Below are 26,462 nucleotides of genomic sequence, written 5' to 3' on the forward strand. Positions count from 1 at the left end.
TTTAGCATAAAATGTTTGCCTTTATGCCAGTTAGGAATTTACAACAAGTGCATAAAAACCGTTTTCCAGTTGTTTGTCATCAAAATCCAGGAAGTCAGTTATAAAATAGTTGAACCTGTGCCAAACAGGGAGAAATGTTTGCAATCAATCTACCCGATACTCTGAGTGAACCTGTCATTACTAAGTATGTGTGCAGATTGGGCACTCTCTGTTGGACTCTGAACCGAGGTTTGTCGCAATCAGTGGAATTCTTTCTAATTTCATTTTTTTAAAAACTGGTACCAGTATTCTGCATGACTCCAGTCATAGTCTCAGCACAGAAGCCAGGTATGAACAGGCAGTTATGTCAAATGATTATAATTCCACAGATATTTGTCTTCTTACTAAAACAAGTCAAACAGGATAGGCAAAAAGTTTCAGCAGGGAAAACATGGCACTGGAAGGAAACTAAGTCAGGAGCACAATAATTAAGAAAGTGTCTACAGTTTCAGCAGATGAGTTGGAATTCTACTCACTTCAAGGAAATGAAGTGGACAACCGGATACTCTTAGAATCGCAACAATGTAAGTAGTTGTGTAAGGATATATAACTTCAGACACAGCTGTTCCTTCAATTCATTTTATAAAATGGATAGATCTCTTCTATTGTGTGCTTAAAAGTCTTTGAATCTGTTATCAAGAAAGGTGTTTTTTGTACCTTTACATAATTGTTAACAAACTTTCGTTGAACAAAGACTCAACATTGTTTATTGTGTCTCAATTAAAGATCACTTCAGTAAAAAGAAAGGGTCCCAAACCAAAATGTCAACTTTCTGGTTCCTCTGATGCTGCCTGGTTTGCTGTGTTCGTCTAGTTACACACTGGGTTATCTCTGGCTGTAACATCTGCAGTTCATTCTATCACAAAAAAAACACACAAGCTATCCAAGCAGTTTCCTGCTGGGAATCTGACTTGTCTATTTGATGCCAGTACAGGACATTTTTCTGCATAACTGTCAGGGCCACTAGATTAAAATAATTGGGGGTTTGTCTGAGATCTTTGAATTAACAATTATGAAGTGATAATGAGACAGAATTCAGTTATGTTGTAGTTACTTGCATGAAAAATGGATTTGCAGGTAGATAGGATAGTGAGGAACGTGTTTGGTATGCTTGCCTTTATTGGTCAGTATATTGAGTATACGAGGTGGGAGGTCATGTTGCGGCTGTACAGGACATTGGTTCAGCAACTTTTGGAGTATTGCATGCAGTTCTGGTCTTCTTGCTGTGGGAAGTATGTTGTGAAACCATAAAGGCAGCACAGTTTCTCAGTGGTTAGCACCGCTGCCTCATAGTGTCAGGAACCTGGGTTTGATTCCACCCTCAGGCATCTGTCTATGTGGAGTTTGCACATTCTTCCCGTGGCTGCATGGGTTTCCTCCAGGTGCTCCGGTTTCCTTCCACAGTCCAAACATGTGCAGGCTAGGTGCATTGGCCATGCTAAATTGCCTGTAATGTTCAGGGTTATAGGGAGAATGGGATGCTCCAAGGGTCAGTGTGGCTTTGATGGGCTGAAGGGCCTGTTTCCACACTGTCAGGATTCTCTGGTTAAAAGATTTACAAGGAGGTCGGGGTGTTTGAGCTATGAGGAGAGGCCAAATAGTCTAGGGGCTATTCTCTGTAATGTTGGAGGCTGAGGTGTGACCTTATAGAGGCTTATAGAATATGAGGGGCATGGAAACGGTGAATAGTCAAGGTCTTTTCCTGGGGTGGGGTGTAGGTTTAAGGTGAGAGGGGATAAATATAGAAAGAACCTAAGGAGCAACTTTTTTCATGCAGAGGGTAGTGCGTACATGGAAAGAGCTGCCAGAGGAAGTAATGGAGGTTGGTACGATTGCAATGTTTAAAAGGCATCTGGATGGCAATATGAATAGTAAGGGTTTAGAGGAATATGGGCCAGATGGGGCTGGATTTATTCTGGGTATGTGTTCGGCATGGACGAGTTGGATTGAGGGGTCTGCTTCCATGTTGTATATCTCTATGACTTTATGACTCTATTTGAAGGTGACTTCAAATGTTGCAAAGAGTTTTATGGAAGTGGAAAAAAAAGCAGATTCTTTAAAATATTTAACTAAAGCTAAGCTAAAGAATCAAGCAGGTAAATTGAAGAAAGAAGTAAAAGCAGGATCTTGTAAAGATTAAAATACTTAACAAAGGTTATACAACAGAATTGGGAGAAATTTGGAATATGGATATAATGTCTTAAATGAGCTAAAACAGTTTACAAAGGCTCTTAAAGCATTATAAATCAATTTGTGGGAATAGACAAGGAAAAACTGTTTTGACTTTTGAAGTGGTTTGGTAGCCCTGGCTGCAACAGTAGTAGACACCAAGTTGAAGGGCATTTAAATGGTCATTGGATAAACATATGGATAATAATGGAATAGTGTAGGTTAGATGGGCTTCAGTTTGGTTTCACAGGTTGGTGCAACATCGAGGGCTGAACAGCCTGTACTGCGCTGTACGTTATGTTATGTATGCTGCTATGGTCTATGTTCTATGGTTTGCAGTCAGCTATCTTTCTGACCTTCAAGCAGTTGGAATTGCTTCCAGCCCCTGGTTCTGGACACTGGGCTTTTTAAATAGGATGTAATGAAGAGACAGTAGACAGGTGTATAGGGGCAAAAGAATCTCTGCATCTATTTATGTAGATCATAGAATCCCTGCAGTGTGGAAACAGGCCCTTCGGCCCAACAAGTCCACACTGCCCCTTGAAGCATCCCACCCAGACCCATTCCCTTAAAACCTACATACCCCTGAACACTACGGGCAATTTAGCATGGCCGATCCACCTAGCCTGCACTTCTTTGGACTGTGGGAGGAAACCGGAGCACCCGGAGGAAACCCATGCAGACACAGGGAGAAAATGCAAACTCCACACATACAGTCACCCGAGGCTGGAATTGAACCCCAGTCCCTGGCACTGTGAGGCTGCAGTGCTAACCGCTGAGCCACCGTGCAAATAATGATTATAATAATGCAAGAAATAGGCAATTCAGTAAGTCAAGGAAATTAACACAATTAATGTGCAGGAAACAGTAGTATTTTAAATATACTATTAAGTAGATTGTCACTATTAGAGTTACAACTATTTGATATTAGACAGAAAAAGACACCAGTATTTAAATACATTATTAATCAGAATACTTACCTACAGAGTCCCAATGGACTGATACCACTTGCCTCCAACCTTGGGATCTCGGGATTTCTGCTCACCATTCAGAACACACTTTTGAAGTGTGCCTGGCTGTTCTGGCTTGCCATTCCTTGAGTGTGGTTGAAGATTTCGAGCTGCGCAACCCTATCAGTTTGTGTTGTGTCTACTAATGCAGTAAGGCGCGTGGTGGGATCCATTGGGTAGGTACCTAGTTTTCTTTACTTTTCGCTGTTTTGGCGAGCCCGGTTTTCACCTCAGATTGTGTCAGAGGACTTGTGGTATCAGTTGAGTTGGTTGTTGCTTCGAGCTGTCGGTCTTTGGCTCTATGGTCACAGCCTTGCTGTGGGTGTTTGCGGTTTGGAAAAGGAAGCTCAGAAGCTCTTTATTCGGGAGCTGAAGCCTGATCTTGATTAGGTTCCCCCTCTCAGTGTCCTTTGTTCTGATAATACTCTTGGTTCGGCCTCTCAATTCATCTTCTCTTGGGTCTTGGTTCAGAAGCGCTTCAGGTGAGACTGGAGTTGATGGTTAGATTGACTGAGGGTCCCATTATCTCCACGGCAAATGTTACAATATTCCCAGGCCTGCAGGTGACTTTGTTTATTCCTCGCAGGCTAAGCACAGTTTTGTAAAAGCTTTTTTATAAGTCCAGGCCTCTGTTCAAAATCCAAGGGTCTGCCCCTGTGGTTTAACACTGAGGATTTTTCATGACATTCATGTAGGTCTGCATTACCAAGAAGCCAACAGCCTGGACAAGAATCTGGTTTGAAACGCATATCTTCAATGAGGTTTTGATCCCTAGCAGTCACGTTACTCAGTCACTTGACCACTTCCTACCTAGTACTGACTGTCAGAACAGGTACAAAGCTTTCAAGTAAAATGTGAGACAGTTGAGAAATTAGGATCGCTAGAAGAATCAAACAAACAAGTTGATTTTTCTCATTCAAAATGTGAAACTTGCCATTGAGCGGGCGATGAATAGGTGTAATATTACCGAGGAACTGGAAATAAAAAAGTGAGGGACATACAAAATTTCATGAAAATATGTTGGGAATAACAAAAGAATCTGAATTGTCTCAAAATTTGTTGTCTCTTCTTTTTTTGGAGGATAAAATACCCTGCCAAAACAGAATAATGCTGATAAACCAGATGGGATAGAACAAAGTAGATTAAATGTTAGTTACAGAGACAGTTAAACCGTCTTGGTTGTGATGGGAATATTACACATTTAGAAAACAGTTCTTTAACAATTGTATATAGACCTGCATAGTCAATTTGAATTTAGCCAAATAGCTCCACCCTTCATGATGGGGCCACACTGCTTAGGATGGGAAGAATTGGTTCAGCAAATTGGACTAGCAAGTTGGCTCAATTAACAATGCTTTTCAGACTGAAGAGACAATAGTGAGGAAGAGTGATAATGGGAACTGCAGATGCTGGAGAATCCAAGATAATAAAATGTGAGGCTGGATGAACACAGCAGGCCCAGCAGCATCTCAGGAGCTCAAAAGCTGACTTTTCGGGCCTAGACCCTTCATCAGGGTCTCTGATGAAGGGTCTAGGCCCGAAACCTCAGCTTTTGTGCTCCTGAGATGCTGCTGGGCCTGCTGTGTTCATCCAGCCTCACATTTTATTATAGTGAGGAAGAGTGAGCTGATTAAACCTGAAAGAGTAAATTAAACAGTAAATTGGAGCACCTTATTACTGTTCTTTCGGTCTTTGTTGCCAAATTTTAATCTCCTGGTGGACAGGGGTGCGCTGCTCACAACACCAAAAGATACTTGGCCATGGTTAGATTATTGAAGAGCAGAGAATGGATTATTTAGCCTTGCACTGTACAAGCATATGATATTTCTAGAGAAAAGAGGCTGCCCTATGTAGCACATCCCAGAGACATTTGATTTGAATTTGAGTAAAGATAAGTCTGGTGAACCTTTGTTGCCTTCCCTCCATGGCAATAATATCTTTCCCATGATAAGGAAACCAAAACTGCACACAGTACCCCAGGCGTGGTATAACCAAATTCATATACAACTAAAGCAATACTTCATGACTCCAGTGCTTGAATCCACTTGTGATAAAGATTAACATTTCATTAGCCTTTCTAACTGCTTGCTGCACCTGCATATTAGCCATATGTGACTTATCGATAAGGACAACAAAGTCCCTTTACACATCGATACTTTCTCTCACCATTTAAGAAATGGCCAGTTCTTACTACCAACTTGATAATCTCACATTTTTCCACATTATACTCCACCTGTGTTCTTGCCATTGCTCGTTCTCTATTTCTGCCAATGGAGCGTTGTAACTTCTTTTCAAAATGCTCGTTCAGTGGCTGTAAATTTTTCTCTGTGACCTTTCTAATTCTGTTTTCACTCAGTTGTGTCCCCATGTGCTAGAAAAAGTTCATGGAAGGTTCATTTGCCTCATTTCTGAAACGAAGGGATTACCTTATGTAGAAAGGTTAACAGGTTGGCCTCAATGGAGTTCACAAAAATGAGAGGTGATCTTACTAAAACATACCAGGCCCTGAGGGGTTTTGACAATGCTGAGAGGAAGCTCTCCCTTGTGAAAGAGACTTGTGTAAAGGAACAAAATATGAGATTTTGCATTTAAACTTAAACTAGAGAATTATTACTCTGGAGAGTTGTTTGTGTTTCATTCTTTTCCCCAAAATGAGGGAGACTGTGTCACGGGATTTATTCTAGGCAGTTTTAGGTTTTTGATAGGCCATGGAGTCTAGGGTTATGGGGATCTGATAGGAGAGTGGAGATGAGACCACAACAACATTAGCCATGATCTTATTGAATGGCAGAGCAGCTTTGAAAAATGTCCTCCTGCATCTAAGTCCTGTGTCCTATGCTCTCTCTTGTGGGTTTCTCTGTTACCTATATTTCACTTCAACTCATTTAGCAAACTGTATAGATCAGTAGCTAATGTTAACTTACTGTTGCCTTTTAAGTTGTCTTGTAAAGCAGTTATATACAGGGACACAACTATTTTGAATATGCATATGATATTGTGGTAATTGAAGTAATTCTAGTGGTACAGAAAGCCTTCATGTTCAATGTTTTTCCCATAAATGGGAAGTACGGTGGTTCAGTGGTTCACACCACTACCTCACAGCACCAGGGACCCAGATTTGATTCTACCCTCAGGAAACTGTCTGTGTGGAGTTTGCACATTCTCCCCATGTCTGCGTAGGTTTTCACTAGGTGTTCTGGTTGCTTTCCACTGTCCAAAGTTGTGCAGGTCAATGAATAGGCCATGTCAAATTGCCCACAGTGTCCAGGAATGTCCAGGCTAGGTGGATCAGCCATTGAAAATGCAGGGTTTACAGGGATAGGTTGGGGATCAGTGGGTATGGGTGGGAAACTCTTCGAAGTGTCGGTGTGGACGTGAGAACCAAATTATCTGCATCCACGCTGGAGGGATTCTAAGTAATAGAAAAAAGAAGCAATTGAAAATCACAACTATCACATTAATATTGATTTTGTTTCATACTAACATCACTAGATTGTCCTGTAAATAAACCTTATGCACCTTACAATTTGGTCTGCATATTTCTTCCATTTAATATCTTACATAAAAGTGAGATAGAATGATTGTAAATCATTTCTCTGTAAATCAGCTACTGGATGTATCACATGTTACCCGCTTGACGTTTCTCTCATTGAAAAATTTACTGCAGATATGATCTTACCCAGTGAAACAATGAGATATGAAGCAATAAATTGCATCCCTTTGTTACATCAGGAGAATGAGTCAGGAATGTGAATTTTCCTACTTTGCACGATATACAAACAAATAAAACCACCTAAGATAACAAAGTGTGGAGCTGGATGAACACAGCAGGCCAAGCAGCATCTCAGGAGCACAAAAGCTGACGTTTCGGGCCTAGATCAAATAAAACCACCTGTCACTTCCACTCCAAAGAAGAATTCACAAAGACTTCTGAAGCTTCAATTTGGCATTGATTTCCCACTGATCCAGGACAATTAGAGCTCCTCATCTACTGGCTGTCTGTAGACTGCTTCTGAGGTAACTTACCCCCAAATATATAATCTGACATCTTCAAGGGCATTCAGAAATGAGAACAATAGGGACTCCTGTCTCTGATTGTTTGGAAGAAAATGTACAGATGTGTATGAAAATTAATCTTCAACTATCCTTTGACAAAGCAAAGATCTTTGCTGCTCAACATAATTTGTGTGGTTAAATAACTTTCCACCTCAGCTATCTCATTGTATCTACACCCAAGACTCATCCGGTCCAGCAGCTTGACTGTCTGGAATTTTGAACTGATGCTGTTTCTGTTGAGAAATACTTTGCAAAACTTGGATGCTAATGCTTTGGCACTAATGCTTTGGCATGTTGTTTCTCGCAAAACAAAATACAGTTGAAACCTGAGACAGGCAAAGTTTAATTTTTGCCATTGTGATGAGCTAATGCAGTTGTTGCTTTTCATAAGCTTTCAGAGTTACAGGAAAATTGTTTCGACTTTGTAAATATTCGCTGTGAATTTGTTCAGATTATACTGAGCACAAATAGGTTGTGAATTTTAAACCGGTGTCTCCTTTTCATATTGTTTAAATATCTTCATTGTTGCTGAATGGAAAGGCACAGAAAAAACTGCATTGGAATTGGCATAAATGCAAACAGAAAAAAGAAAAGAACAGAAAACAAACTTTTTTTTAAAAAGGTGTCGCAAAATGCAGAACTAAACAAGAATGACGTTGGAGAAAAAAATACAAAGAACTGCAGATGCTGGAAATCAGAAACAAAAACAAAAATTGTTGGAAAAACTCAGCTGGTCTGGGAGCAGCAGTGAAGAGAAAGCAGAGTTCCAGGTCCTGTAAACCTTGTTCAGAACTGTGTAACTGGGAAAAGGTTGGTATATATGGTGGGAATGGAGGTGGGCAGGTGCGGAGGGAGTTAAATATTAGATGGAGATGGAGCCCAGAGAAAGAGAACAACAGTTGGGCAGACAAAGGAATGGATAAAGATCAGAGTTCGAGAATCAGTAGCTGCTAATGGGGACCATTAGTGGCTGACAATGAATTGTCTGTGATAGCAGCCCCCGTGACGACAAGGCCTGATGTATGAGGGTTAGGATAAGGACATGGGAGAAGGTGCTCAGGCCTTAAAATTAATGAGCTCAATATTGAGTCCAGAGGGCTACAGGGTTCCCAAGTGGAAATTGAGACGCTGTTCTTCCATCTAGCACTGAGCTTCACTGGAGTATAGCAGCAAGTCTGAGACAGAGCTGTTAGCAAGGTAACACAGTGGTGTGTTGAACTGGCAGATAACAGGAAGCTCAGGTCCATTGTTGTGGACAGAACATAGGTGCCTAGCCTGCATTTTGTCTCCCCACTGTAAAGGAGGCCACATTGTGAACAGCGAATGCAGTAGACTAGATAGAATGAGGTATAGGCAAATCACTGCTTCATGTGGAAGGTATGCTTGGGCCCTTGGATGGTGAGGAACGAGAACATAAATGGGCAGGTTTTATATCTCCTGTGATTGCAGGGGAAGGTGCAGTGGAGGTTTGAGGTAGTGTTGGGAGTGGGGGAATAGTGTATCAAAATATCCTGGAGGGAATAGTCACTGCAAACTGCTGACAAGGGTGGGAAGGGAAACATTTGTCTGATATTGGCATCCCACTGAAAGTGGCAGAAATGATGGCCAATGATCCTTTGGATGTGGACGTTGGTGGGAAAGTGAGGTCCAGGGAGACACTATTGGTGTTGTGAGAGAGAAGAGAAGGGGTAAGGGCCAAAGTGTGGGAGATGGGTTCGGACCTGGTTGAGGGCCCTGTCGAACACAATGGTGTGGAACCCTCGGTAGAGGAAGAAAGTGGACATTTTGGATGCCCCTTGTGGAACATCACAACAGATGCGATGGAGATGGAGAAAGTGGAAGAATGGAATACAGTCTTTACGGGAAGCAAGGTGTAAGGATGACATAGGCCTAGATTTTTATAATGAAAGAGACATCGCTGGCTTAACCAAAATGGTGCCAGAGACCAAATTCTGAAATTTCTGCCCCCAAACCTGACACCTACCACTGTTGCTAGTGGTGAGGGGTAAGGGGGCCAGTTGAGCTTTGTATATCCATAGTTCATGGAGACAATCGCATGTATTAAAATGCAGTCAGTCAATCCGCTCTAATTTTCATTAATGGCATGTCTAAAATACCACTTGTGGGCTTCAAATCTTTCAGGAGAAGATCAAAACCTGCGGGAGTCCCTTGAAGTAGCCAGGTACATGTTGAAAAGGTAGGTACTATTTTGGTTACATGCCATATTTCCTTTGAGTGAGGCATGGGACCCCTTGGGAAAAGTCAGGGGCCTTTTCAGAGAGGTTAAATGCCCTTTGGAAGAAGTCAGGAGCCCTTTAGAATTATTGCAAGTGTTCACAGAGAGGTACAAAAATGGATAAACTCATTGGAACAGTCAAACTGTTTCGAACTGTCGAGCTGACAAGGCAGTTATATCTCCATTCTGTAAAACAAATCGGTGCTGGGTATTCATGCAGTCTGTTGACATGAGCCTGAAGGATAGAATTATAGGATTCGCTCTGCATGATGGATTTTCACACCTGTCACTATCACAGCAGGATGTTAGCCTACATATTCATTGACAGCTCAAAATGCTTCTGAAGTCTTTGACGTGGAACTATGAATACGAGTTTGTGTTTTGTAAAGGATTGAGTAGTGGCAGTAAGTTAAATACAGTGAATGAGCTTTTTCTTTAATCAATGAGAGTGTTTTTATTAAACAATTAGTTTGTGATTTTATTACTAGATGTTTAGAACTTTATCTAATTTCATCTTAGCACGATCCTTGCAGTATGCCTGTGGTTGATATGCAGAAGGTCTGGCAGCATCTGTAGAGAGAAAGCAGAGTTAATATCTTGGGTCCAGTGACGCTTCTTCAGAACTAGAAGTCTCTGGACCTAAAATGTTAACTCTGTTCCAGGCTCCACACTTGCTGAAAGACTTGTGGAGTTTCTCCAGCAATTTCTGTTTTTATTACCTAAATTTTTGTTCTAAACTCTGATGGTTACCTCTAAGTATTTTTAAACAGTTATGTGCAGCTGATAAGAATCATCCTCTTTGACTGTGCTTCATTGGGAAAATTAGACCAGGTTATTTGGTGAACTAATGATTCTGCCATTGGAATATGAAGCTGATTAAAATTATACAAGCACAAAGTGTCCTCTTCCATTTCTTTTCTGTGATTCCCCATACAAAAGCTAAATCCAAGCAGCTAAATGAAGCAGCTCCCTAGTTCAAGTTGTAAAAGTCTAGGAGCAAACAGTCAGAGACTACCCTGTTGAAATAGAATGCAGAAGCCCTGAAACCATCAATGGTGTGAAAGACCCTTGAGTCCCACTCTTGGAATTAGAATTAGAGGAGTTAGAACTCCTGATGTCATCAAGGCAGCAGTGGAACTGGAATATCCTGGCTGCAGGATAATAAAATGTGAGGCTGGATGAACACAGCAGGCCAAGCAACATCTCAGGAGCACAAAAGCTGATGTTTCGGGCCTAGACCCTTCATCAGAGAGGGGGATGGGGTGAGGGTTCTGGAATAAATAGGGAGAGAGGGAGAGGCGGACCGAAGATGGAGAGTAAAGAAGATAGGTGGAGAGAGTGTAGGTGGGGAGGTAGGGAGGGGATAGGTCAGTCCAGGGAAGACGGACAGGTCAAGGAGGTGGGATGAGGTTAGTAGGTAGCTAGGGGTGCGGCTTGGGGTGGGAGGAAGGGATGGGTGAGAGGAAGAACTGGTTAGGGAGGCAGAGACAGGTTGGACTGGTTTTGGGATGCAGTGGGTCGGGGGGAAGAGCTGGGCTGGTTGTGTGGTGCAGTGGGGGGAGGGGACGAACTGGGCTGGTTTAGGGATGCAGTAGGGGAAGGGGAGATTTTGAAACTGGTGAAGTCCACATTGATACCATATGGCTGCAGGGTTCCCAGGCGGAATATGAGTTGCTGTTCCTGCAACCTTCGGGTGGCATCATTGTGGCAGTGCAGGAGGCCCATGATGGACATGTCATCAAGAGAATGGGAGGGGGAGTGGAAATGGTTTGCGACTGGGAGGTGCAGTTGTTTGTTGCGAACTGAGCGGAGGTGTTCTGCAAAGCGGTCCCCAAGCCTCCGCTTGATTTCCCCAATGTAGAGGAAGCCGCACCGGGTACAGTGGATGCAGTATACCACATTGGCAGATGTGCAGGTGAACCTCTGCTTAATGTGGAATGTCATCTTGGGGCCTGGGATGGGGGTGAGGGAGGAGGTGTGGGGACAAGTGTAGCATTTCCTGCGGTTGCAGGGGAAGGTGCCGGGTGTGGTGGGGTTGGAGGGCAGTGTGGAGCGAACAAGGGAGTCACGGAGAGAGTGGTCTCTCCGGAAAGCAGACAGGGGAGGGGATGGAAAAATGTCTTGGGTGGTGGGGTCGGATTGTAAATGGCGGAAGTGTCGGAGGATAATGCGTTGTATCCGGAGGTTGGTAGGGTGGTGTGTGAGAACAAGGGGGATCCTCTTGGGGCGGTTGTGGGGGGGGGGGAGCGGGGTGTGAGGGATGTGTCGCGGGAGACGCGGTCAAGGGCGTTCTCGATCAACGTGGGGGGAAAGTTGCGGTCCTTAAAGAACTTGGACATCTGGGATGTGCGGGAGTGGAATGTCCGACGCCGACGAAACCCCGCCCACGGCCGACGGAACCCCGCCCACGGCCAACGGAACCCCGCCCACGGCCGACGGAACCCCGCCCACGGCCGACGACCTCATCGCTCCGCCCACAACCTCCACAGCCTGCAACCCCAGAGGAGACAGCCACACTGAGCCCTGCCGCATCTTCACCATCCCCCCAGACCTCCCACTGACTGAGGACGAACGGTCAGTCCTTAGCAAGGGGCTCACCTTTGTCCCCCTACACCCACACATCAACGAATACCAGTCACGGTCGGACATAGAGCAGTTTTTCCGCCGTCTTCGCCTCCATGCCTACTTCTTCAACCGGGAACCCAACCCTCCTTCCACTGACCCTTTCACCCGCTTCCAACACAAGTCCTCCTCCTGGACACCACCCCCAGGCCTCCTACCCTCCCTCAACCTCTTCATCTCCAACTGCCGTCGAGACATTAACCGCCTCAACCTCTCCACCCCTCTCACCCACTCCAACCTCTCCCCCGCAGAACGGGCAGCCCTCCGCTCCCTCTGCTCCAACCCCAACCTCACCATCAAACCCGCAGACAAGGGTGGCGCAGTGGTAGTATGGCGCACTGACCTCTACATCGTCGAGGCCAGACGCCAACTCTCCGACACCACCTCCTACCGCCTCCTCGATCATGACCCCACACCCGAGCACCAAACCATCATCTCCAACACCATTCACGACCTCATCACCTCAGGGGACCTCCCACCCACAGCCTCCAACCTCATTGTTCCCCAACCCCGCACGGCCCGTTTCTATCTCCTTCCCAAAATCCACAAACCTGCCTGCCCTGGTCGACCCATCGTCTCAGCCTGCTCCTGCCCCACCGAACTCATCTCCACCTATCTGGACTCCATTTTCTCCCCTTTGGTCCAGGAACTCCCCACCTACGTCCGTGACACCACCCACGCCCTCCACCTCCTCCAGGACTTCCAATTCCCTGGCCCCCAACACCTCATATTCACCATGGACGTCCAGTCCCTGTACACCTGCATTCCGCATGGAGATGGCCTCAAGGCCCTCCGCTTCTTCCTGTCCCGCAGGCCCGACCAGTCCCCCTCCACCGACACCCTCATCCGCCTAGCTGAACTCGTCCTCACACTCAACAACTTCTCTTTTGACTCCTCCCACTTCCTACAGACTAAGGGGGTGGCCATGGGCACCCGCATGGGCCCCAGCTATGCCTGCCTCTTTGTAGGTTACGTGGAACAGTCCCTCTTCCGCACCTACACAGGCCCCAAACCCCACCTCTTCCTCCGGGACATTGATGACTGTATCGGCGCCGCCTCTTGCTCCCCAGAGGAGCTCAAACAGTTCATCCACTTCACCAACATCTTCCACCCCAACCTTCAGTTCACCTGGGCCATCTCCAGCACATCTCTCACCTTCCTGGACCTCTCAGTCTCCATCTCAGGCAACCAGCTTGTAACTGATGTCCATTTCAAGCCCACCGACTCCCACAGCTACCTAGAATACACCTCCTCCCACCCACCCTCCTGCAAAAATTCCATCGCCTATTCCCAATTCCTCCGCCTCTGCCGCATCTGCTCCCACGATAAGACATTCCACTCCCGCACATCCCAGATGTCCAAGTTCTTTAAGGACCGCAACTTTCCCCCCACGGTGATCGAGAACGCCCTTGACCGCGTCTCCCGCATCTCCCGCGACACATCCCTCACACCCCGCCCCCGCCACAACCGCCCCAAGAGGATCCCCCTCGTTCTCACACACCACCCTACCAACCTCCGGATACAACGCATTATCCTCCGACACTTCCGCCATTTACAATCCGACCCCACCACCCAAGACATTTTTCCATCCCCTCCCCTGTCTGCTTTCCGGAGAGACCACTCTCTCCGTGACTCCCTTGTTCGCTCCACACTGCCCTCCAACCCCACCACACCCGGCACCTTCCCCTGCAACCGCAGGAAATGCTACACTTGTCCCCACACCTCCTCCCTCACCCCCATCCCAGGCCCCAAGATGACATTCCACATTAAGCAGAGGTTCACCTGCACATCTGCCAATGTGGTATACTGCATCCACTGTACCCGGTGCGGCTTCCTCTACATTGGGGAAACCAAGCGGAGGCTTGGGGACTGCTTTGCAGAACACCTCCGCTCAGTTCGCAACAAACAACTGCACCTCCCAGTCGCAAACCATTTCCACTCCCCCTCCCATTCTCTTGATGACATGTCCATCATGGGCCTCCTGCACTGCCACAATGATGCCACCCGAAGGTTGCAGGAACAGCAACTCATATTCCGCCTGGGAACCCTGCAGCCTAATGGTATCAATGTGGACTTCACCAGTTTCAAAATCTCCCCTTCCCCTACTGCATCCCTAAACCAGCCCAGTTCATCCCCTCCCCCCACTGCACCACACAACCAGCCCAGCTCTTCCCCCCCACCCACTGCATCCCAAAACCAGTCCAACCTGTCTCTGCCTCCCTAACCGGTTCTTCCTCTCACCCATCCCTTCCTCCCACCCCAAGCCACACCCCCAGCTACCTACTAACCTCATCCCACCTCCTTGACCTGTCCGTCTTCCCTGGACTGACCTATCCCCTCCCTACCTCCCCACCTACACTCTCTCCACCTATCTTCTTTACTCTCCATCTTCGGTCCGCCTCCCCCTCTCTCCCTATTTATTCCAGTTCCCTCTCCCCATCCCCCTCTCTGATGAAGGGTCTCGGCCCGAAACGTCAGCTTTTGTGCTCCACAGATGCTGCTGTGTTCATCCAGCCTCACGTTTTATTATCTTGGAATCTCCAGCATCTGCAGTTCCCATTATCTCTGATCCTGGCTGCAGGGTGAGTTTGTGTTCAGCATGGGACACAGCATCAGAGGCAGCATTGATAAGATGGGCCCAGCAGTGAAGAGATGGTGCTGAAACGGTCACAACTCTTCCATTGGTGGGTCTGGCACAAGAAGGTAGTGAGGCAATGGAGGTGTGGTGGTGGTGCATTTATCATTGGTGAGCTGGCTCGGGGCTCCGGACATCTTTCAGTTATATTTTCCAACATTTTTATTCTCAAACTATTCTCTTCCAGTTACATCTTTTATCAATTTAATTCTTAAACTATTCAAAATGGCGCTGGATTGTAGAGACTGTTGAGGTTTTCCCTGTGTTTTACTGTTTTATTTACTGTAATAAAGCAAGCCACAATAAATAAATCATTTATTCATTCAGAATGTAGAACTTACTATGACATGAGTGAGTTGAGATGAATAGCATCTACAGAGCTTTCTTGATAATAACATAGACGTGAGTCAAAAGTAACTGTCTTTGAAATTAAGGCATTTGATGAAATGTAGCAAAACAATCCTTAGCAACACCAAAGTCACTGGGAATCAGTGGAGTGGTGTGGAGGTTTTGTTGGGGGGCGGGCGCATGAAGAAATGATTAGCAGAATAACTCTGAAGTGTTTGAGTCATTTCTACCACAAAGGAAATCGTTCATGGTTGCTGGGGGCCAATATTCAGAAATTGTTTCTGAAGTTCCTCAGGGTAGAATCCGAGGCCAAACCAAACTCAAATGCTTCTTTTTTGGCTTTCCCTCCAAAGTAAGGGCTGGTTGAGGATTTTCACAGATGATTTCACAAAGCTCAGAAACATTTGTGACCCTTTAGATACGGAAGAAGCACAAGTCCAAATGCAGCAAGACTTGGACGAAATTTAGTGTTGGGCTGATTCATGGCAAATAACAAACGACATCACACAAGTACCAGGTATTGGCCATCTCCAAAAAGAGAGATTTTAACTATTTCCCATTGGCATTCATTGACATTACCAAAGCTATAAGCCTGGAGTTACCATTAACCAGAAACTGAACTGGACCAACCATATAAATATTGTGGTTACAACAGCAGGTTGGGGGCTGGAAATTCTGCGGCGAATGACTCACCTCTTGACTCCTCAAAGCCTATTCACCATCTACAAGGCACATGTCAAGAATGCGATGGAATGATCCCCAATTGCCTGGATGGATACTGCATCAATAACACTCAAGAATTTGAACACCATCCAGGTCAAAGCAACTGCTTGATTGGCTCACCGTCCACTACCCTAAATTTTCATTCATTTCACCACAGAGGCACAATGGCATCAGTGCATGTCACATATAAGACACCCTGCACCAACAGATGTTAGCACTGCTGCCCCACAGCACCGGGGACCCAGGTTATATTTGAGCCTCAGACGACTGTCTGTGTGGAGTTTGCACATTCTCCCTGTGTCTGCCCGGGTTTCCTCCAGGTGCTCCGGTTTCCTCTCACAATTCAAAAATGTGCAGGCTAGGCGGATTGGCCATGCTAAATTGCCCGTAGTGTTCAGGGGTGTGTGGTAATAGGGGGATGGGTCTGGGTGGGATGCTCTGAGGTTCGGTGTGGACTTGTTGGGTTGAAGGGCCTGTTTCCACACTGTAGGGATTCTATGGAAGACTAACCAAATACACAGTGTCTGCTATCTAGAAGAACAAGGGAAGCAGGTAAACAGGAATACCATCGGCTACCAGTTCCAGTTCAAGCTGCACGTCATGCAAATTTGGAGCAGCATTGCTGTTTCTTCACCATTGCTGGATTAAAATCCTGGAATTCCATTCCGAATGGCATCATAGGTGCACCTACACAATATGGACTGTAATAGTTTGAGAAGGCATCTCTCCACCACCTTCTCATAGGCAGTTAGGGATGGATAACAAATCAATGCTGCTTAAGTCAACAATATGCACTTCCTTTAAAATAATACATTTTAATAAGATACACTTAAGAGTAATACACTGTTATTCAGTGTGGGCAACGAAGAAAAAGAGAGAGATGTTCAATATACTCCAATGTCTGTGGAGGATATGGAACACTCACATGCAAGCAATTGTTTTCTCTGCGTTCATTTCCAAGAGGCTTTGGAAATTGGTATTTGAGTGCGAAGTTCTTCATTGATTTAGTGCCCTCTGGGCACAGATTGTGCTTCTGTAATCATAACTTGGTGTGAAATCTGGCAAAGACGTGTAATACTGAGTAAAGTAACTTTTGCTCACTTAACTATTTGCCTCCCATTTTATTGCAGTAAGGTTCATGTCAGACTATTGCTTTTAAAGCTACATAGCAATGTTCAGACAATTGAATGGCTCACAATGGGTTTATATGAATACATGACAGACTGTACTTATCGGTGTGTAAATAAACAGAGCAAGTTGATACAATGATTTATTAAAGAGGCCTATGAATATAACTCAAACTGACAATCTGTTCAACTGTATTCTGCTCCTTGGGATTATTACACTTAAAAAATAGTTCATATACAAACTAAAACATTAAGGAAAGTGTTGTCAATATGCATTATTTCACATCTATTAATCAAAGTTTACCATTCCCAGAAAATCAGAGATGACAAATAATTTAGCCAGTAACGGAAAAGGTTTTAAGAGAATTTTCAACAATTATTTTGCACAGTACATATTTAATAAAAAACAACTTCAGAATAATTACAATAATTGCCAATATGGGCAGAGGAGCACTGAAGATATTTCATGGGTCCTTAGATTGGGATAGATAATTGCAAAGTTAGTCTTTTCAAGGAAGAAGACCATTGTTCACTAAAATTAAGAAAATTTATGAATTCAACATGTCAAATATTGATCTTAACAAAATAACAGAATCGTACACGATGTCTCCAGACTTAAATTAGAACTTGTAACTGTGAAGCTGAAAGAAATCCAATCAGAGGTACATTGACCATAATATTAATGGCTCTATTCTCATGATGGTGAGAAAGGTTTGAAGTGGCCGGATAGTTACTTAAATATTTCCTTCTTAGGCAGTCTCATGGATCAAATGAGCTTGCTTCCACTCTAGTTCAATGGGTTCTGAAGCTTGCTGATAATTAAAATGCATAACCCACAGATTCTGTCACACATGGAGTATGGTGCTGATCGAAAGGTTGTGTAGACACTTGGAGTAGAGATTTGAAGTGCAAACTCCAGTACCAGGACTTTGCCTCTGTGTGTTTCCAAGGAAGTCTCTCAATGTATTCTGTGCCAATCCAAATAAACCTTCTCCACCCCAGCGTCCCATGAGTTATCAGGGACATTTGATGTTTTCAGGGATGCTTCAAAGACAACCTGAAATTGTTTCTGCCGCCCATCTGGGAGTTTATTGCTGTGACTGAGTTCTGAATAGAGAAGATGCTTTAGGAACGGTTATCAGGCTATTTAAAATGGGAAACATCATCAAAATGTGCATGCCCAGGCAATAATTATTACAGTGCATGACTTTGTTCACCTGAGCACCCACAGTGCAATTGGGAGCCTTACTTAAAAATCACTCTTGCTGTATTCTTTTCCTGACTTCTGGCAATGAAAGTAGCAGCAACTGTTAGCTCCACATATTTTTTTCTGGCACTCTTTATGAGTCAGATACAAGAAGGATGATTCCCACTAATCCTTCAAAGAAACTTGGCCCCCTCCACCCACCAGTCGATTTCACCTCCGAATACCTCACAACTGCAATTACCACCCTTCTATTCCAGATAATCTTATTATATTTCATATTCTCGCAATTCCCAGCACTTCACCAAGACTAATTCCTCAACCAACTTGACCAGCTGACAGGCAGGAAACCAAATTTTAGAAATGGTAATGAAATCCTGCATTAGGATTAGTAGGGGCTTCACATCTCTGGCTTTGTGGAGGTCTTCCACCATTTTTGAACTCCCCTATACTTTGCCCATAAATATTAGGGTTACTGTAATTACTGGTATGCTTCATAATGGAATCAGAAAGAGACTGAGGCATGACCCAAACTAACATTGCATGTTTATATTGACATAGGTAAATCTTTTTAATCACCACAGATCATTTGAAAGGAATAGGCTCTTAGGAAAGACTAGCAGTACTTAGCAAAGAACGAAGAGAATCTGACTCCAGATGTGCAGCATCTGAAATAGATACCACGTAAATCGTTGAGCTAAATTTTCACCACAAAGGTGGGAAAGAGGAAATGGGACAGCTAGAACTGCAGTTGCTGGAGTCAGAGATAACACTTTGTGGAGCTGGAGGAACACAGCAGACCAGGCAGCCTCAGAGGAGCAGGAAAGTTGACGTTTCGGGTCAGGACCTTTCTTCAGAAATGGGGAGGGGTAAGGGAGCTCAGAAATAGAGAGGGGAGGGTGGGGCTAGTGAAGGTAGGTGATATGGTGATAGGTGAGATCAGGTAGGGAATGTTGGAGATTCATCAGTGAGATGGGAGGAGCAGATAGGCAGGAGAGAAGATGGTCAGAGGAAATGAGGTTTTTTTCTAGATCAAAAACCTCCTCTGGTGAGAACTGATTAAAGCTCCTTTGGAGATGGGTGTCCTTTGCTTTGAGCCACTTGGGTGGGGTGGGCGAACTGAAAATGGTCAGATTTAACATGTGACTCATCTCTGAGGTTGTTGGTTATCCTAAAGGGGAGATCTGCAGCTTGCTACAAAGCTTGTCACTGGGTGAGTGTGAAGTGACATAGTCATAGGTGAAGCAATGGCCTGAACGGTCCTCACTTCATTGATGCAGACCTCCGTCTAATGTTGGTGACCATGAAGGATGGAGAGGGAGTCCCCTTCCCAGAGGATGGCAGGAGACTGCCTTGCTATGGAGTAGGGCCTCCTCCCAGATCAGTGTCAACTGCCCCGTATCTCCTGGTAAGCTAACTTCATTCAGTCCCTCATCATCCCCCAGGTCCACATTAGGATGACTAGCTCCAGCAAAGAGTTTATTTTGGCACAGGAAGAGTACCTGTAAGAATAGGGGGTGGTAAGGTGCTGCCTAGATCCTGTGAATGGTCAATGGGGTACCAAGTACTGCCTGAAGGGTCAGAGTATGGGGAAGGGGCAGGCCCACAGCACACACTGTTTCCAAAGCTCCCACCTGATGGCCCAGATCCTGCCCAACCCCAATCATCCCCAGGACAGTCATGAGAATAAGTGGGCCCGATTCATGCACAGAAGAGACACATGATGATGTGGATATCTGGTAGAACACATCCCAGGAAGGCTTGACCCAGGGCATGGTAAATACGGCCAAATTACAGGATAGTCCCAGAAACTCTGGACAGTTTGGCACCTGGGTCCTTAGAGGGTTATATCGTAGAGAGTGCTGAAGATCACTGCTAATGAACAAGACCCTTTCAGGAAGATAAACATGAACCACATGATGGGTCCATGCCTGGGAATCATATCTTTAGAAGTCCTATGTTGTTGTCCTACTGACTACATTGTACACAGTATGTCAATAGACATCTCTTCAAAAGAATTCTCTTGTCCCCTAGGATCCACCAAAACACAAGTTAAAGATTTGAAGTTGCTTGGATTGATAGAAGACGAAAGAGTCATGGTGGCTACAAGGAAAGTTAGCACACATTTGGAAGAAACTTTTGGTCACAGGTCAGTTGAACATTAGGGAGGTGGAAGCCTTTTGTATTGATGCCATCCACTCATCAGTTATTAGGTGCTTTGGCAGCCATATAGATTTGATTGTTGATACCCTGCACCAGGGGATATCTAGCAATGCACCTACAACCCAATGCCCTTTTCACTGCAAGGCCAAATACTGCCTGAAGGGTCAGACTGTCATTAACTGAATGTACTGTCTAGCTCTGGCTAAGACGGCATCAGTGACCAGCAAGAGGTTGTAGTGTGCATCTATTTTTGAGTTGCTACTAAGGTCAGCTGCTAAACTTTGGAAGGAATTACAAGTAAGGAAATTCAAAGCCACAGTAACTTTGACAGCCTCGCCTGGCATTATACTATATTATACATTATTCTAAGGTGCATCTATCTGCCTGCAATATTGCAGTCTCCTGCAACACTGGTTGTCAGGCATCTCAGGAAATCTCCGTCTTTGGCGGTGGATTCTCTATTGAGAGCTTGACCTCAGTTGCTTTCTGGTCCTTCTTCCCTTCTCCTATGGACTTCTGATGCCCAGCATCCTGCCTTTCCTGTGGAGTACGCTGCCCCTCATTAATACTGTGCCCAAAATCTGACATCTGTGCCCCTTTTGCCAGCTAGAGCCCTTCTTCTGGGCAAGTGGCTACTTCATTATCCTTGGTAGCCTTTACATTTGCACTCCAGTCACCATTCAAATCCCAGGTGCTGAGAACCCAATGTCCCTGCCACATGGACAGCTCCAAGGGCACCACCGCACCAAATGCTGTGACCCTCGTTTCCCTGCTCAATCTCTTCTTAGACCAGGCTGATACTCTGGAACAGTCCTCACTGGTTCCTGAAACTGTACCCACATCTCTCTCTCTCTCTCTCTCTCTCTGTTTCCAGATGTTCCCTGTCTGAGGGTGTGGGCATGCTGTTTGGCCCATGAAAAAAATTCACATCTCGAATCTTGACAAGCTCTTAACAAGCTTTTAAGTAGCTTCCATTAAGAGAATGAGATTCCTGTCACACCCCTTCTCCACTTTGCTGATTTCTGTTGACACCTAGATCAGTGGCACAGTGGAATTTGGCATAGCGCCCAGCACTGATATTTTTGGGGCCCTCCCACCTCTGTTCTTGACATTGGGTGGGTCCTATAATTCAGCCTATTGTGTCAGATTGAAAGGAACTGACTGACTGGAGTGCGCCCAGCCCTCAACATGTATTACATTCAATGTCTCAGAGAACATCCATACACAACAGACCTGCCCAACAAAGCCTGCATTGGGTTCTCTGGATTCAACAAAGGCAAACTGATACTACAGCTGCAAATGAAGCTCACTGTAACTCAGTTGAAAGTTACATTCTCTTAATTGGTGCTTTTGGTACTTTAGGGAAAAAGACCTTTCAGGGGTATTTTGCCTCTGGACAAATGAACTCCTCTGCTGTCAGACTCAAATGGGGTCCGAGGTATGCACTGTATGGAGAACAGGCATTCCCTGTGATTTTCCCTGAATGGCTGGAGAGAGGTGCTGATGACAGGAGGACTCCTGAATTTGGAGAGCCAATAGGAGGCCCGCCTGCTTGAAAGCTGCAGCAGGATAGGTGAGGCCAGGAAAGATGCATCCAAAAGTAAAAATGATCTTTGGAACAGGTCATCATTATGGTCATGGTCTTGGTGGGGTTGGGTTGGGAGAAACGCTTTCAAAAGAGAACAAAAACAGAAGTTACCGGAAAAGCTCAGCAAGTCTGGCAGCATCTGTGAAGAAAAAGTCAGAGTTAATGTTTCGGGTCTGGGCGACCCTTCCTCAGAACTGGGGGTGGACTTGGGCAGCAGTGCATCCCAAGCAGACATTGATAGCCCCCAAGTCTACTTTGGAAAGCTAGCCCTCTGGGTCTGCTATCAGTTGGCTACCTGCACCACCACATGTAGAGCCTTAATTAGAACCTAGAGGTTCTCTCTAACTGAGCTGTTCATAGTGTCAATAGCCTGCTGCTTGTAGGTCAATTGCCCTACCATTCTGGTCCACCCCCGCCCACCTGCGAGAAAATAGGCAGGGCTGGATAGAACCAGGACATCTGCACACCAGCTGGGGTGCAAAATTCCACATGTGGACACTGCTCTGCCTGCTCCTATTGGTGGTTAAAAACTCCATTCACTGTCTCTGGTCCCTGCCATCATTTTTTTCATCACCATCAACTCCATCTCTGACTCAGGTAATTACTTGAGACTGACTCAACCCTACGTCGCAACCACACAACTTTAGTGTCATATCAGACTCAAAAGTTAACTTTAAACCTCACATCTGTGTCATCACCTGAAACAGTTCATTTTCACCATTATAAGATCGCCCAGCTCTTGCACTGCCTCAGCTCATCTGCATCTGAAATCCTCATCTATGTCTTTGTCACTGCTAAACTTGATCATTCTAACTCACTCTGGAAGGCACTCATCCCTCATAAATTTGAAACAAAAACAGAAACTGCTTGAAAACCCTCAGCAGGTTTGGCAGCATTCGTGGAGAGAAATCAGAGATAACATTTCAGGTTGAGTGACCCTTCCGCAGAATCCACAAGCCCCAGTCATCTATTACAACGTCGCTTTCTGACCTTGACCAGCTCTCAACTTTACAACATCTTCATTTAAAAGTTTTTACCCTGATTTTCAAGTCCCCAGGGCCTCGCTCTTCGCTAATGTCCAGCCCCACAATTCTGCATTCTTACAACTTTGGTATCTTTTGTGCATCACCTATCTTCATCACCACTGGTGGCCAGGCTTTCAGCTGCCTAGGCTTTAAAATCTGGAATTCCCTCCCTACAGTTTTGTAGCTCTGTTCCTTCTTATTATTAAAGACATTTTTACTAAATTACCTCAACAACAACTTATAGTTATGTTGCACCTTTAATACTGTAATCTCCCATGATGCATTGCCTAAGCATTACAATACAAAATGTGTCACTAAGCCACACAAGAGATATTAGGTCAAATGACCTAAAGCTTGGTCAACATGATACATATTAAAGACCTTGGGTTTGAACAAATTAAATGAAATTGGGGATGGAGAGGAGAACAGAATTAGGGAACAGATATCTGAGATGTTGTGGGCTGGAGAAGATTACAGAGAAATGTAACAGTGAGGCCATGGAGGAATCATGTTTCAAGAATGCAACATCATTCGATCAGGAACCTATGGTCAAGCACTGGGGTGATAGGAGAATGAGACTTGATGCAAAAAGTAGAAACAGGCAGTCTTAGTGATGAACTGATTACAAGATTTGAAGCTCACCTTGAAGTTACATGTGACACAAAAGATGTGAACAGACTGGCATAATCTCACACTGTTTCCAGCAGGAAGTATGGAGTCGGTTGCTAGGGAACAGAGTTTAGTATTCAGAGTTCTAATTCTGAGGAAGGTCACTGAGCCCGAAACATTAGCTCTGACGTTTTCTTCACAGATGCTGCCGGACCTGCTGAGCTTTTCCAGCAAGTTCTGTTTTTTTTGCATAGATTAGTATTTACTGCTTTTGGTAATCTGTCTTAACATGAGGCTTGGTGTCAAATTTTATTTTGATGATGTTGTATATGTGTCTGAAAGGGTAACTACATTATTGAGCACATTAAGCACCACCCACTGTGATGTTGTGGGGATTTCCTCAGAAAAAGTGAGGAGCTTCCAGGAGACAGACCTGGGGCTAGTGTGCTCCAAAGTCTTTGTCATAATGAAGGTCTTAATCATGTAATCTGTAAATATTTGCAGTAATGCAATAAATTTTATACTGTTTACTCAAAAAGACTCTTCTGGTTAGACCAGAAGGTTGGATATCCTAATGTATATTTGACCACTTCAAGTTTGAAGGCACCTACACATAACAGAGAAATCTTCTATGAAATGCTTAAATACGCTTTATTACATGTTAAAGGCACTATCTCAATGCAAGTTTTTTTTATTGGAAGGCCAGTATTTCAACACAAGGCCAAGACCTTATAACATGCTTATTAATACACAAATCAAATTTCAGCTACACCATAATATTAATGTCAATGTTGCAACTGAAAATGAAACTTCATATAACTAATGTTCAAGATTGATAATTGTTGATGACATGTTCCTACTTAAGGTTAATTCAACGTTGAAGAGTGAGATGCATCAATACTGATTTGTCCTGATATGCGTACAGAAAGACTCCTTCCTGTACCTCCAATCTGGATATATTTCTGTGACTGACAGCCATTTGCAACTTAGTTAAATGATAAACAGTACAGATAATGAAGCTCTGACGCTTTTATAGTATGTTACCAACTGAATTTAATGACAAATGCTGGAAAAATGGAATGACAAAGATAATTAAATGCATCTATATATTTTAATCATGCTTTTTGGGAAAATGTTTAATTTCATGATTCATATGTAGCAGGAATATAACTTCAGCTAAAGGGAAACTAAATTCATAAGGCAATTGGAATTCTGGAATTCTGAAGTTGCCAAATTGCCCAAAGTATTTACACATTAAAGAGGCTGTCCACGTGTAGCTACAAGATCAGGGTGAGAAGGATGACAGCTATAAAATGCCAAGTCAGTACATTTAGCCGGAGACGTGAAAACAGTACATTCGAGCAACATCTTTGTTAGAAATTTGAACGATTCATGCATTTCTCTGGATCAGTCAGCTGAGAATTGTCAACCGTGGGGGAATTATGGGGTACCTTCCTCTGTTCAGCTGCACCAAAAGTTGCTTCCATCCAGTGCCTGTTCCATGATGGCATGTAAGCAGTGTTCCTGAGTAACAGCTCCAATTCAAGTTTGGACCAGGGTCAAGCAAGGTTATGTCACTGCTATAATACTCTTCCCAATCTTTGTTTAACTGGAGTGGAGCTAATCAACAGAAGGAATGGGAACTTGTTCAACCTTCGCCACCTGCAGGCCAGCTTCAATATCACCTTGTCCTGTGTCATTGAACCACAGTGTGCATACATTGACTATGCCTGCATGTGCCGAGCTCCAAGACCTTGTCAACATCTTCACCGAGGATTCAAAAGCATGGGCCTTAAACTAAATGTTCATGAGACAAAGACTGTAAAAACTTGCTGTTACCACACTGCACTGCCCAACAGTTATCACCAACAATGACAAGGCCTTAGACATCTTGGGCCACTTTCCACAACAAGGTCCAACACTGCCTTCAGGGTACAAGTACAGCCTTCAATCACCTGAGATTGTGTGTATCTCAGACCTGGTCCTAAGCTGATGATTTATAGAGCAATATCGATAACTTGCCCTGCTATATGACTTAGAGATATGGACTTTTACAGCAGGTATCTCAAAAGCCAGGAGAAGTGTCATCTCTGTAAGACACTGCAAATTCATTGCCAGGATAGGTGCACCAATGTAAGTGTTTTCACTTTGGCCAACAGTGAAGCATTGGCCATTATCAATCAGCAACTCTGGGCAGGCCACATTGTTCATATGCATGACATGACACTGCTGAAACGTGCTCTACTTAGAACATAGAACAATACAGCGCAGAACAGGCCCTTTGGCCCTCGATGTTGCTCCAACCTGTGAACTGTATACTTGGAGCCTTCAGTATAGAATTAAGGCCCAAGAGGGTAGAGGAAATGCTTCAAGGACACTCAAAAAGCCCACAGAAAAAGAAAGCACAGGATTCCCATCAACACCCGGGACACCTTGTTCCAAGATTGCCCAAAGCTGAAGAAAAGCATCAGTGACTGATCTGCACACTTCAAGACTCATTGCCGATAGCAAACTGAAGTGAAACATCAATAAACAAAGGAATGCACAGCAATCCGGGCATCCCATCATCACAACCACCACGTGTAACATGAGACTGCTGGTTGAGCATGGACTCTTCAGTCACATTTCTGATGTGGAAGCAAGTTATCCTTGCCAACACAGGATGCCTAAGAGAAGAGCAAGGTGAAAACTTTGCCAGTTCCTTCTCCTATTTTGTTACATCATGATTTGTCTCTACATCCTGCTTCATGTTTATTGTGAAGTTCCATGACATGTCACTGCCAAGTAAACATGCTGAGCCCATTTGCTGGGCAATGGTGAAGTATTGAGCAATGTACATGATGAAATCATTGCTTTGGCTTCCCGGTATTGTAATCCACAATTCTGTAATTCTACCTGATGCGCTGCT

At 44.5% G+C, this 26,462-nt stretch overlaps 1 long non-coding RNA gene across 1 annotated transcript in view; it reads left to right on the top strand.

Moving 5' to 3' along the window:
* Positions 1-298: 298 nt before the first annotated feature.
* The window catches only part of LOC125454610 (uncharacterized), a 41,689-nt gene continuing 15,525 nt past the window's right edge, over positions 299-26,462 (top strand). The window contains exons 1-2 of the long non-coding RNA XR_007248058.1: positions 299-563; positions 9,417-9,471. This is a non-coding gene — a long non-coding RNA (uncharacterized LOC125454610). The remainder of the gene's footprint in view (positions 564-9,416; positions 9,472-26,462) is intronic.

The sequence above is a fragment of the Stegostoma tigrinum genome, chromosome 9 (genome assembly GCF_030684315.1).
Source record: "Stegostoma tigrinum isolate sSteTig4 chromosome 9, sSteTig4.hap1, whole genome shotgun sequence".
Classification (NCBI taxonomy): Eukaryota; Metazoa; Chordata; class Chondrichthyes; order Orectolobiformes; family Stegostomatidae; genus Stegostoma; species Stegostoma tigrinum.